The sequence below is a fragment of the Triticum urartu genome, chromosome 2A (assembly GCF_056163025.1).
Source record: "Triticum urartu cultivar PI428250 chromosome 2A, HENAU_Tu73, whole genome shotgun sequence".
NCBI classification, from domain to species: Eukaryota; Viridiplantae; Streptophyta; class Magnoliopsida; order Poales; family Poaceae; genus Triticum; species Triticum urartu.
In genome coordinates, this window is record NC_141874.1 from 34,035,928 (window position 1) to 34,048,485 (window position 12,558).

Here is a 12,558-nt window from a genome sequence, read left to right on the forward strand (position 1 = left end):
TAGGTTCTTATCGACACCGAGGCACCCTAAAAGCCAAGGTTTTATCATTTAGGGTTTGTCGACGCCGAGGCACCCTAAAAGCCTAAGCTTTCATCATTTAGGTTCTTATCGACACCGAGGCACCCTAAAACCTATATTTTAATGTAGCAAGAATAATGGGGTAGTTGATCCTACTTAATTAAGTACTAAGATACCCCGGCCCATGCATTAGTCGCAAGTACCCCATATGTCCTATTTTTAGCAAAGTCATGCTAAAATTCACGGAAAATTTCAACATGACCTTTGCTGAAAATAGGACATATACCCGAATTTGCCAGAATGGAAGTTAATCGACATTCCGGCAAACTCAAGGGCCTCTCGGGGTACCTGCAAATTCATCACGACACAATGGTCGGAGACAAAACCCAGCAAACTAGCAAGATGATCATCATATTTGCAAGTCATTACTTGTCAAACGCAGAAGTGCATAACACAAGCTCACCGACATAGACACACATAACAACCGCACAACAGCATAGACATTAAACATGTGCAGAGATCACAATCAACAAAGGTTTCCATCAGGTGTATTTCAGACTATTATTCCCATCCCGAGAAAGCATCGACTTCAGAATATCCCCTTTTCAAAGAATGTGTTCTGTGATGAAAGCACTAGCGAATCATGTTAAAGCTAACCCCTACTTTTGACCCTCAACTATAACAACCGCATGCAGTACAGAGAAGTGTTGATGCAAACATTATAATGCCGCAGGGCAAGGTCTCAAGTTACATGATCAGTTGTGCTTCACTGAAAATTTTGACAGGAAAATTTTGACTGAAATTTTGACTGCAGTAACAAAGGCATAACAGTAGAAATTACAGGTGTAGATTGCTTTGTTCAACAAACTTCCTATCAGTCCAACAATGTTTCTGAATCTAAACTTTTTCAGTTAACAGAACCTAAACCTGACAATGTTCAGATAACAGAAAGGGGGGGGGACCGGTGTAGCTCACCGAGAGGAAGACGATGGCGAGCTCGTGCGGGGCCGGGGTTGACGAGGTGACGCGGATCGATGGTGAGGCGTCGGTGTCGTAGAGGCGCCGGAGACCTTGCCCTGCGAGACAGAGAAGGGGCCGTCAGCCCCGGCGCAGGCGGGGGGCAAGGGGAGGAGGAGGAGGGGGAAGGGGAGGAGGAGGGTCGGGGGGGGGTACGGTGATGCGTCGCTGCTCGGCGCCGACGGCGAGGAGGAAGGCGAAGACGTTGAGGGTCAGGGCGGCGGGGGTGATTGCGCGGGGGCATGGGGGCGGCGGGGGTGGGGGCGCGGGGGTGGAGTCCGGCGGGGGTGGGGGCGCGGGGGTGCGGGGGCGGCGGGGGTGGAGTCCAGCGGGGGTCGGGGCGGCGGCGTCGTGGGTCTGGCGAGGGAGAGAGGGACGAATGGGATCTGGCGAGGGAGAGGGAGGACTTAGCTATAGGGGGGATGCTTACTAATGGCGCACCACCCGTCGGTGCGCCATTAGAAATCGTTTTTTTTAGATAGCAATGGCGCATCCACCGCCGGTGCGCCATTAGAAAACCTTTTTTTAGATAGCAATGGCGCACCACCAGGCCGGTGCGCCATTAGTATATTTTATTATTATTATTTTTTAATAAATGAATATGAATATGAAACAGTAATCCATGCATTTAAATAATTATTGTGTATTTGTATTCTGATAAATATTTGTTAGTTATTATGCCTGATTTATAGAATGATTGAAACTAGTTTAGTGGGTAAACCAAGTTAAGATTTATTTGTGGTGATGTTATAAATAATTTTTGTTATGAATGTTAGTAATTGTTTAAAGGTTTGTTCTTGCATACATAATTTGACCAGAGCGGGGGAGGGTGCGGGGGGTGCTCTTCGGCGGCGGTGGAGCGGGGGAGGGTGCTGGGGGTGCTCGTCGGCGGCGGTGGAGCGGGGGAGGGTGCGGTGGGTCGTCGGCGGCGGTGGAGCTAGCAGGGGAGGGTGCGGGTGGAATCGAGATCGAGATGGAGGGTGCGGGGGGTGCTCGTCGGCGGCGGTGGAGCGGGGGAGGGTGCGGTGGGTCGTCGGCGGCGGCGGAGCTAGCGGGGGAGGGTGCGGGTGGGATCGATATCGAGTGTCCTCATGAATTCAAAAAGTGCCCATGAAATTTAAAAATATTCATGATATCAAAAAGTATCTGTCTTGGTGATATCAAAAAATATCAAAAAGTGCCCATGAAATTTCGCGGTGACGTTTGCGCCCGCGGTCTTGGATTTGGCTTCGGGTATAACCATGGTGGTGAAATACCGGTCTTCTTTTACGATGCTTTTGGCCCATCTGACACGGAACATCGGGACCTTCTCTCCAGCGTAGCTCAGCTCCCAGATCTCCTCGATCCTTCCGTAGTATCTGTCCTTGTCGTTACCAGTGTAGGATTCCATCGTTACCCCGGAGTTCTGATAACCATTGCTCTTCATGTCCTTGTCCTCGGTGTAGAATGTGTAGCCGTTGATATCGTATGCCTCATAGGTCATTAGGTTGTGCTCGGTGAGGAGGAGGAGCCAGCCGACAAGCTTGGAGAAGAAGGTGGAGGGAATATATATACTAATGGCGCACCGTGGCAGAGTGCGCCATTACTAGTTTAAACTAGTAATGACGCACTTTGCAACGGTGCGCCATTAGTAGTTTTGCAAAAAACAGAATAAAAAAATACAGTAGTGGCGCACTTTATGGCTGGTGCGCCATTACTAGTTAGAACTACTAATGGCGCACTTTGTCCGGATGCGCCATTAGTATGTTTAGAAAAATGAGAAAAAAACATTTTGTTACTTGTGGCGCACCTTGTGACACTAATGGCGCATCACCACATGGTGCGCCATTAGTATATAGTAGTGGCGCACCACTTCTCTGGTGCGCCATTAGTGTCAATTTCATCTATAGCCCTTTTCCTGGTAGTGTTAGAGTTGTGTCGAATATAATGTACAAGGTAGGTTACAGTTGGACTATGAGTTGTATTGTGTTTACATAGGATGTGGGGTCGTGTCCTAATAGGACACTTATATCCTAGGCCTCTCATATATACCGGGGGTAGACACACGATGTAACCTATGCCAACATAATAGCACCGAAACGCAGGGGGAAGCCGGCGGCATGTGCCGGTGTACAGGGCGACCGGGTGCGGTATTGTAGCGGTGTCATGGGGAGGAGCGCCCATAGTCAGGCCCCGGAGATGTAGCCATATCGGTGAACCTCGTTAACAAATCTCGGTGTCATGCTCCTGTGGTTGCTTGATCCTCGAATGATCGACGGTATGCCTCGGATTTATTCTAACACGTTCATCAGATAGGAGGGCAATAACAGTGATTTGCGCCAGTGTATAGTAGCGATTTGGGCCCCACGCTACTCCAATCTACACAACTTCCATAGCCTTGTTTCTCCAATCTACACACCTCCCCCACCCGCTGGTAATTCTGGACATGATGATGATGCATACCTTTTGTAGTTATAAGCTGGTGATGTGTGTATCTATCTGTGAAATAACTGATTGGTTCAGAAGCTGCGTGTGCACGACAGTCTTGCAAGTTGAAATGTGGGCATCTCTATATCTATAATTATTGGAGAAGGCAATGCATAGGTTTGTTTAGCAAACGCCTGATGATGAGCAGTACGCATATGATAAATAACATGACCATTTATATTACTGAAGCAATCCAGCGTGGAAGATTTATAATTATGTAATTTGTTTAAAAAAAATGAAAACTCTGATATTGGATCTGAAAGGAAAAAAGAAATGAACAGCATGTGAGGTGTTCGGTGAAGGCACATCGTCTAGCGAAGTTACCATGATTGTGGTTCCGTCAACCATGTGCTATAGTTACATTTGTAGTAGAATGAAATAGGAGAAGTTTAAGAAAGAGGGCGGTTAATCATGTGTTCATTTTAGTTTGATTTTCCGATATATGCATTGTTGGTGTCCTTATTTATGTTTCTTGCTGTCAAAAAAACATTATCTTTGTTGTGACCGAATAATAAGGCAGACAAACATTGTCACAACATTACATGCTTATTCCATTATATATAAATATCAAATTAATACGCCATCATCCCTCACATGTACAATGCACCAACATCTCTAATTGTACGTGAGGACCATTCAAAAGGTTGGTAAATTTTAAAATGTGTCCAATTGATAGGCCGCATCAGGATTGGGTGTGCATCCCTGGAACAGGAGGAGTGGAGTAGAAGGCTTTAGGTATGTGGTTGCGGCTTGCTGTGTTCGTCGGGCTATCTCAAACAAGAAGATGAGCTAATGTGAATTCTACATCTCGCCGCTTGCTGTTTAATTGTATCCACTTTGAGTAGTGACTCTGTGGCTATGTGGAGTTGTCGGTGAATTGCCAGCTTTGATGTGGTTGAGTTGGTGATGAAATGAGATGGTTAGTAGGTGCAGGTGTGAAGCATCCGTTTGAGTATATATAGGAGGATTGATGGCATATGTAGTGCGCTGAGGCATAAGGGTGCGCACAGGTCAACTAACATCTGGCCCCACGACCTCAATAGTGACAGAGCCACATACACAGCCAACCATTCACTTTCCTCTGAATTGGGATTGATGATTTCAATGATGAGGATGGCCTGTGTGTTCGTATCCAGTTATTGATGAATCGTAGCCATAGGGTGATGTTTATCATTTGAAAGTTCTTGCAAACAATTGCGTTGTAAATTGTAGATACCATACCCAAAAAAGTTTCCGCCTTGCTTTATATATAATGCACCGAACCACAAGTACCACGACACAAACTCATGCCGCAACCGCACATGACTCACACACCCAAGGGAAGATAAAAGGTGCCGAGCACAGTCACACCACCCCAACGACTACCAAGCTAAGCCACTACATATGCGCTAGGACGAACCGCTTGGAGCCACCGGAGACCTCCAATCCTCTGAGGAGAGGTGAGATGGAAACGATGGAACGACGACTCGAAGATGGTGTCTCCAAGAAGGGAACGAACACTGGTAGTCGCCACTATCCGATCCCAAAGATCGGGTTTTCACCCAGAGCAACCCGAAGGAGAAAGGCCACCGCGATGGAGCCTATAAGAAGGATTCGGTGTCCACGGACGCCGCCGCCGTCAGCCAATACAAGATTGGGCAAGTGATGTACCCCAGCATGCCCACCCCTCCGAGGCAACCTAGCTTCGCCAACACCAGCGACCACCCACCCCCGTGCCCATGGCCGCTCACCCATCCCCGAGGTGCAAGTTATGCCCGCGAACGTCGTGCCTCCTGCTGCCAGGGCCGCCGCCCTGCACCCAGACACCCCAAAGACAGACCAAAGTGATTGGCTTTGGGCCAAAGGACACATCTGACCGAAGAAACCGCAACATACGTCCCACCTCGAACAAACGAAAGAGCTGTGTCAGGCCACACATGGCGGGGAACGGGGGAGGAGGGGGGAGCGGACGCATCCGGGTCGGCACGCCCCTGTGCCAGCGACGGCTGGCCTGAGCTCGTCGGTGCCTCCCATCCCTCCAGCCTAAATTAATACGGCATTAAATTTATAATATTGAATTCAAATATACAAACAATTACAATCTTGTATTCATCACAGTTACATTCTTCTATTCATCACAATATACCATAGATCAATACACAACATACCATTTAACATATATAAAATATTCATTAGTCTTCTTTACTCAAGTTAGCTACAATGGATACAAAATCTTGCATTATGCACTGTTATTACACGTTATGGTGTAATTCTTGTGCCTTTTATCTTTTATTTTGCAAAATTTACATTAAGAGGCAGAATGTCGTCAGCTGGAATTCTAGACCAAAAATGAGCAAATCCGAGATCCCTATTCTGCACAACTTAAAAAATCCTGAAATTTTACGAAGAATTATTTTGGTTTATATAAAAAGTATTGGGCGAAGAAATACCAAGAGGGGACTATGCCCTTGAAGAATTTCTCCACTCCTTTCGACAGCACGAACATTTGAAGATTCTGACGTACATCTATCTGAACCGTAAACGGCTAGGGGTATGAACATCAGGAACATGGCCTGTTTTTTTGGACGGCCCCTGCCCCTGTACTCACTCCTACGTGCCCCGGCAATATCCACAACTCCCGTCTTGGTGAAAACTCGTTCTTCACAAGCTGGTTGTGAGGTCAGTCTGGGCGTTCCGGTGAAGCCGGACGAGGTTAAGCACAACGCTGGACCAGTGCAGCAGGAGCAGCAGGAGAACATGCAAGGCTATAGATAGATGAATCCTGCAACGAGGAAATTACGCTGTGAATGTAGGTTGAAGCGACAAAAAAACTTCTTCTGTACTTAACGCAACGCGAGTTACTTACACCACCGGGCGCAATGGTCCTTGCTTGCTGCGTACAATCAGCCAATACATCTCTGTGTCTTTTCTTCTCACGTTGCGCTGGAAGCAAGGAGCCCTGTACAGTTGTCTCCGCCAGCGTTGAAATACGAGGTGCTGGCAGGCCATGGTTCGGTACTTCATTTTAACCTCCTGCATTCATTTAGCAGTCCGCAAGAACACGGGATTATTTACAGTACAAGCCATATAACGTAGCGATGTATGAAGTAAACATATTAGAAAACCCCAATTACAAAATCATAATCATGAATTTATGTGGTTCTCATAGTTCCTTGTTGGGGATAGCCGTCATTTCAAATACTACATCAAAAAAGTGGAATGCCTAAGAACTTGGCGTTTCTATGTGCTTGGGGACGCATCGAAAAGGTTCAGGTACAAAGGTAGGAAGATCCGTATCTATTTTTGATGAGGATTAAGCCTAGCTTCTAAAATTAATCTAGTGTGACCAATTCCATGCGGTTATAAAAGGAACAACTGTGTATAAAAAAAAACCTTGCAAATCCTTCAGCCTAGATTGGAACGGCCAGATCATTCATCCACCTATTTGAATATAGGCAAAGACGGAGATTTGACAAAACCTAGCACGCAAATCTGTTGTAGCAACAACGACGGGAAGGATTGATTACAGTACGGGGCACATTGCTGCTGCTGGACTGAACATCTCGTTGCCGAGTGCCAGCTATCTCCGCCGCCAGTCTGGCGCTCTATGCGTACTTCCCATCCAAGAAGCTTCGGACTTTGACTCCCCTACTATGTCCTGATCCTAGACGCATACACATTGCATTTTATTTCCAACGACAGACGCATTGCCTTTTGTTTTGCGGGTGAGAGGCATTGCCTTTTTTTATTACAGAAGAAGGATAAAAAGGACCATGGCCAATGAAACGGTGGCATGGATGGAATGTAAAACCTCTATGTACGCGTGTTCTGTCACCATCTATCAAAAAATATTGTTACATGAAAAGGTAAAAAAAAACTCTATATGCTAGGTTGATATACTAAATCAATGGTCAGATGTTTCTGATTATAGTGGGATCTTCTACAATATCTCTCTATTTTTCATCCTTATTTTTCTTTTAGTATATAATAGAAGATAGATAGATAGATATATGGCTGTATGCATGGTCCTGGTGCGGGATATCCTCCTTCTAGAAGAAGAAAAAAACAGAAGCTGGCTATAGGTTGTAATATATTTTTTAATTCTAGGGCAAGAGCAGACGAGATCGGGGATAAGAGTGCAGGAAAACGGCTGCTAACTGCAGGCTGAGTGTAGACTTTCTAAAATTCTAGATCAAGAGCGAATGAGATCGGCATGCAAGCGAGTTGCCGCCATGTCCGCCTGCTGGTGCCCGGCTTGTCCGTCCATCTGTTTGGGCTAACTCGATCTGCTCTACTGCTCCTTACCTCCTCGCACTTGGTTTCAAGCAGCTGGATGTACACATGCATGTCTAGAGCAAACGTGACTCCATGGAATTTGCATATAAGCTGAGCACACATGTACGGAATCCTCCACGAAAACACGGAAACAAGCGGTGTGTATTTATGAGCAATATGCGTGAAATGTACTCCTATGGTAGTTTGAAATAACCAATTTGATTGTAGTTTATCTAATGTTGCTAATGCTTAGATGGGAGTTTTTTAATTGTATTTTCCAGTCAGAGATACAGGAGGTCTATCCATTAATAGTGCAATTACCAATCTATCATTAAATAAATAATAATAATATTAACAATAATAATATAGGTACTGGTCCTACCGATATGTTTTTGAACACCATACAGATGCAGACGCTCAAATATACGCACATACACTCACCCTATGAACCATAGTTCTAAATAGCCGCACATAGGCAAATACACTCGCCATAGCCTTTTTAGCAGGGTGCCGCTAACAGATACTCATGTATAATAGTCGGCTATTAGCCCGCTATAGCTGATTTGGAGGACAGCCACTATTTGGCATATCCCGCTATTTAAAATATTATGAACGCACGCAAGCATATCCTATCCATATGAGCAACTTCGGGAGACTGAGTCAGGACATCATCTTGAGATTGAAAAAGTCGTCACGGATACCTTCCTAGTCGACGGAAATGTCTCCTCCCACAAAACGGACATCGTCGGAAGGCCTGAAATAAATCCAAGAAATGCGACCACCAATGTCAAGTTTTCGACTTGGTTCGATCCACCACAGGGAACCTAATTAACCGTCCGTGTTATGCTCAGTTCTCTGGTCCTATCATTTTTGGTAATGGTAATACCTTTTACGTACTTTCTTATTGGTACCTCCTTTTTTTCATCGTTACATTATTTCTGATGGACAACTCTTACTTTTCTCAACCACCATAAAACTTGTAATGTGATCAAGATGCAATAGCAAAATGAAAGAACACGTACCTTAGAATTCTTGTTTTTTTAGCCAACTGCTACCCTTGACCTAAGGGATTTGTTCAACTTCTCCTCCCGGTCGAATCTGAGAACCATTTATGGACTTTGTGTCATAGAGTGTTCTTTCAATTGGTACATTTCTGCCTATTATATTCCATTTTCTCTCAGATTTTGCTAGATAGATTATCCAAGGACTAATGCCATCCTGCTCTTTTAACACTACTGTGGCAAACCACAAGATGAAAATCACTCGTAACCAGTACTAGGCTGGGCTTGAAGGTTCAGAAGTTGATTATATGCTGAAAACAACTAGCCTAGTGGTGAAAGATGGGATAAAACATGGTTTTATAGTGATGTGATGAGAATTGGAAGACCGGATAATCCAGCTATACGTCGAAACACTTCTAAAGGCGACAAGATGATATGCAAATTTTTTGAACACCTCTGCATACGATTACAAACACCAATGCAAAGGTGTTGCATCGAGGAAGACAACGCAAGTCTCCAACACGATGTTCTTCCTGATGAGCATGCGATTAGGAACACGAATGACCTTTCTAACATCAGAACGTCAGTTAACATGGACAACATATTCGAAGAAACTATCTTCATCGTCTGTAGTGAGTTAAAATGCAAAGCAAACATGTGAACATTTACTGCTATTGTAGTTTAAGTTACTGAATGGAGAGAGGTTATATCAAGTTATAAGTACACTCCTGAGGATATATGTATTAACAAAATCACACATGCTCGCCATGGTTATATATGTTACTCGATCAGGTGTTTATGACACCGAAGTTTGGCACTAGCTACATGGTAGCGCACCTCAGTGTAATAGATTGTAGGATTAGGAGGCATTCGGGAACGATACTATAGATCTTGCAAAAATGCTTTGGCTCCACGCTAGAACTACTAACGCAGCTATCTGCTGCACAGTATTGTCTTGAATACCCCTCGTACTGTACTCAGTGGCCAATTTGCCACAGGACTTCATCAAGCGGTGGACCTTACACGTCACTAGATAGCAGAAGAAGAATGCAACATCTTGTCAACAAGGATAAACCAGTTCCTTTCTCGCATCACTTCTAGGATCTGGTTCTGTGCCTAGTTATGATCTTTTGCCGAGTTCATTTCATCGGGACCTCGGCAGTTATGATCTTTTGCACATGAAGTTTATGTATCTACCGAGTTTGATTCAAACTTGAACTCGGCAATAAGAAGATACTCAGCAAACTTCTCATTTTGATTAGCGTCTGCAAAAAAGGACTCGACAAAAGACAGAAACTCGACAGTACCTCACGTTCGCCCCAAGATAAAAACTCGGCAAAGTATGACACGTAGGCCCCATACACGAGGAGGCGACGGTGACCTGACGGCCGTCCATGTTTGCCCGATTTCGGCTAAAGGAAACTCAGCAACTATTTTCCATTTTCTTTTTTTAGAATGACCGGGGTCATGGCTTTCTCAAGCACCCCGGGAAAAACACCCGGCAAAGTGCCTATGACCCGTAAGTAAAATCAAGCTCAAATTTTGCATCTTCTGAGTTGGTTTGCTATTTTTAAAATTAATTTATTTTCTGGACATTTAAAAAGAAAGAACGCTCTTTGGTTAGAAATAACGTGGAAGCGAGCTCCGAAGAGAATAAAACGTGGCATGGCTTCTTTATAGGACCCTTGTACAAAATTTGAGGATGGTGTGTGTTAACATACTCGACCGAAGTTTGAACTGAAACGTGGCAAAACCTTGATGCATTTCATGTACAAATTGAACACTCTTTGCCAAAGTATCATTGTTTCCAAATGAAAACGACCACCTACCAAACAAAACTCAATTTTCTTACATCATTTATCATTCCAACTTTTTTTGTGCTACCATTGGAAAGTAGCATGCTCAAAATTTGAGGACTTTTAGAGTTGGTTTGCTAAAAGGACATTAATTAATTTTTGGGCCATTAAAGAGGGCAAAAAGGTTTTCGGTTCAAAATAGTGTGCAAACTAGCTCTGAACTGGATGAAAGTTGGCAAGGTGTCTTGATATGAACCCTGTAGGATTTAATAAAATTTTGAGAGCTTTACGGCAAAAACTTAATTTACTTTGTGTACAAACTAGACAATCTTCAGTGATGTATTGTAATTTCGAACAAAAACCACCGCCTATCGCACACTACTCAATTTTTATACTACTTCCATTCCTTTATACTGGGCCACTATGGAAAAAAAATACATTTTGCACCTATACAAGGCCACTAACAGTAATCGAGACAAAAATGAATGATGTTTTCTCGTACTAGCAACTTATTTAATACTTGCATGCATGTAGTCATAATGACACTGTGCTACTTCCTTCTCATTCCTTTCTTGCATGCATGCGACGTATTAATTTTATCTTAGTACCTGTAATATGAGTTTGTGACCTTGTATAAGGGAATCGATGGTTACATCAATTTCAGTTCAAACTTTTTCTATGTTAATACACACCGTCGGAAGTGCCATGCTCAAATTTTAGACTTTTTTAGTTTATTATATAATTTTTTCCACCATTTTTTTACTTACTACATGTGTCGCGGGTGGTCGAGTATGCCGGCCATTGCTAACTTTTGGAAATTGGTGAGGGTCACCAAAATATTGCCGGCGGGCAACCTTTCTGCCCACTACTTCTTTATCTCACGGCTAAATTTGTAAACAAATTACGAGTGGCGTGTGGTAAGTTCCGCCCATCGCTACTGTCCACCACTACAACACGGTGGTTAATTAGAGACGTCATGATGGTGGCATTTTCTAAAATGCATTGTTACTTGCAGTCCGAAGGCGTTTTCAGAAATTGCCTTAAAAGAGCAAAGTATTTCAGGCGTTTTAGAAGAACGCCTCAAAACCGAGACGCAACAGTGGCAAAACTACAAAACGCCGTGGTTCCGTCGTACATACAGAGACGCATTAGCAGAACGCCGTGGATCCTTTTGGCGGCATTTTGAATCGGGCCTTCCTGTATTAGATTTTAGAAGGCGTTTCGACGAATGGTATAGGCGTAGGTTGGCTGGCCTGTAGAGCGGCTGGTGTGTTACGGCAGGCCAGGGACTGAGCTGCTGCGGCTTATGTCGTGAGGGCAGCCGGCGGCCGAGCTGCTGCGGCGCCCATGCATGAGAAAGACGCTGATGCGCGTGACTCAAACTCAATCCTGAATAAGCCGACTTCAAGTCGAAACAATTCTCGGGCGTGAGCTCACAGTGAATCAGTTTAATTAGTCCCACACGGCTTACCGAGTAAGAGTTGGACCTACTTAAAACTAGGAAGCATCTTTACTATTTAAAGATGACAGCAACTGCCTAAAAGATGAAAGCTGCTGGTTACTTTACTCAAGCGTCTAGGGAGCGGCCCCTAGCAGTCCCAAGCGGCCTTCTAGAATATGGTAAGTTTCTGTCCCCCACCCAATCCAAAAGTAAAGAAAGGGAGATGGCAACCCCCCACGCGCACGAAAACCAGCTGGTCCCCAGCGCCCAACCTTTTGCAAAAATACACATAAAACCCCAGGAACACATGAACATGGAATTGCATATTGTGCAAATTTTGTGTTGGTTGCGACCAACTATTTCAGGTAATCCAACCAATTTTGTTTCATATTGTGCAACTCACACACAGATACAAGAGACAAACGAACATAATATCTAAAATGCAGTAAAGTTTTAGTTCAACAGACAAACAATGACTAAAGAAACTAAAAAAGACATAGTAGCAGATTGCTTCTTGGTGATCACTTCTTCTGTGCAAAATTTGTTTGTTAGAAGCTCATCTACC